Raw genomic sequence first — 2,630 nt, 5'->3', positions numbered from 1 at the left:
GCACCACTTCCGGCTTTTTTCTTTTTGCTTATGTGGTGCTGAGGAATCGAACCCAGGGCCTCAGGCATGCAAGGCAAGCGCTCTACCACTGAGCCATCTTCCCAGCCCCCTTCCTTGCTTCCTTCCTTGCTTCCTTCCTTGCTTCCTTCCTTCCTTTCTTTCTTTCTTTCTTTCTTTCTTTCTTTCTTTCTTTCTTTCTTTCTTTCTTTCTTTCTTTCTTTCTTTCTTTCTTTCTTTCTTTCTTTCTTTCTTTCTTTCTTTCTTTCTTTCTTTCCTCTAGTACTGGAGCTTGAATTCAGAGCCTGAGTGCTGTGCCTTAGCTTTGCTGCTCAAAGCTAGTGCTATAGCAGTTGAGCCACACCTCCACTTCTACTTTTTTCTGGCAAATTGGAAATCATAGTTTAAGCCTCAGCTGTCAGCCTTTTTTTGTTGGCCATGGGGCTTGAACTCTGGGCCTGAGCACTGTCCCTGAGCTCTTCAGCTCAAGGTGAGCACTCTACTACTTGAGCCACAGTACCACTTTCAGTTTTCTGATGGTTTAATTGTAGATAAGAGTCTCATGGACTTTCCTGCCTGGGCTGGCTTTGAACTGTGATGCTCAGATCTCAGCCTCCTGATTTGCTAGGATTATAGGCTTGAGCCACCAGCACCTGGCTTATCAGCCTTCTTAATAGCTAGCATTACAAGATGTGAGCCATCAGCACTAGGCTTAAGTTTTCTGAGTTCCTTATATATTCTGAATGCTATTAATCTTTTTCAGATGAACAGTTTGAAAGTAGTTTCTCCTATTCTATAGATTGCTCACTTTGTTGATTGTTTCTTTTGCTGTGCAGATCTCTAGTTAGAATGTCTATTATCAAAAAAGTTTTAAAAACCTAACGTTGGGTAGGATGTAGAGAAAGAAAATTCATAAACTATTACTGGGAATGTAAGTTGGTATACAGAGAACAGTATGATGGTTACTCAAAAAAATTACAAACACAGTAGCTGATAATATAACTCATTGGTAGATCATTTATCTAACAGGCATGAGATCCTAGGTTCAAGCCTCAGCACCATAAAAAAAAGAAGAAAACTTGTAAATAGAATCATATGATTCAGCTTTTTGATTATTGGCTATCTAGCCAAAGGAAGTCAGTATGTTGAAGAGATATTTGGACTTCTGTTGTTGCACTATTCACATTATCCAAGAAATGGAAACAATCTAAGGCTCCAATAGCTGATGAATGGAAAAAGAAAATATGGTGTGTATATACAATGAAACGTTATTCAGCCATAAGCAAGAATAAAATCCTGTCATTGTGGTAAAATAGATGGAACTGGAAGATGATAATATAGTAAGCCAGAGGCTGAAGTTAGTGACTCAAGTGGTAAATCATCTCCCTAGTAAATACAAGGTCCTGAGTTCAAACCCTAGTATCACAAAAAGAAAGTGAGCCAGGTAAAGAAAAGTACTACATATTCTTGCTCATCTGTGGAAACTAAATAACAATCAACTTCCTGGGCACTGTAATTGTAGCTACTCAGGAAGCTAAGAACAGGATCATGGTTTGAAGTCAGCCCAGGCAGGAAAGTCTGTTCGTCTTTTATCCCCAATTAACCAGCAAAAATCCACAAGTAGAGATGTGTCCCTGAGTTCAAACTCCAGTGTGACGCCTCTCTGCCTCTCTGCCTCTCTGCCTCTCTGCCTCTCTGCCTCTCTCTCTCTCTCTCTCTCTCTCTCTCTCTCTCTCTCTCTCTCTCTCTCTCTCTCTCTCTCTCTCTCTCTCTCTCTCTCTCTCTCTCTCTCTCATACACACACACACACACACACATTGAAAGTAGAATAGTGATTACTGATGGTTAGGAAATTGTATAAAAAGAGATTAGATTGTCCCCATGAAATTAGAAAAATATCACACTGAATCCCCATTAGTGGATATGTTTCATACATGATAACTATACTCTCTGGCTGGCCCATTGGTAGTTAATAGGAGCACCTTCAGCATTGGGGAAGGAGTGTCCATTATCCAAACTTCCTCAATCACTCAGATGACTGAGTAGCTTTGGCTGGCCAGGCCAAGGGACTCAGCTTTGACTAGGGCTAAAAATTTCCTCTACAGAAGGCACACCAGCTTTTCTCATGACTATAGCAATTTTCATGCTCCTTTAAGTTCAAGTCCTAACCACGATGACCAGTGCTTTTCTTAGTATCTTGTCAAAAGAGGTTATTCTTTATCTCATCTATCTATCTATCTATCTATCTATCTATCTATCTATCTATCTATCTATCTATCTATCTATCTATCTATCTATCTATCTATCTATCTATCTTTCTATCTATCTATCTATCTATCTATTTAGTGCTAGTACTGAAACTGGAACTCAGGACTCTCACTTTTGCTTGGCATTTTCCGTTATGACTGGTTCTCTAGTGCTTGAGCCAGGTCTCCACTTCCAGTTTTTTTCTTGGTTCAATGGAAATAAGAATCTCAAGGTTTTGTCTGCCTGGGCTGGATTCAAAGCCAGATCCTCAGATTTTAGCCTCCTGAATAGGTAGGATTACAGGCATGAGCCACCAACACCCAATGACAGTAGTTATAGAACTAAGTCCTGACTCCACTATTCTGGAAGTCAGGAGAAAAAAGGAC

This window comes from Dipodomys merriami, unplaced genomic scaffold, assembly GCF_024711535.1.
Source record: "Dipodomys merriami isolate MVZ:Mamm:240054 unplaced genomic scaffold, mDipMer1.0.p SCAF_3, whole genome shotgun sequence".
Classification (NCBI taxonomy): Eukaryota; Metazoa; Chordata; class Mammalia; order Rodentia; family Heteromyidae; genus Dipodomys; species Dipodomys merriami.
Note: the sequence above shows the minus strand (reverse complement) of the source record.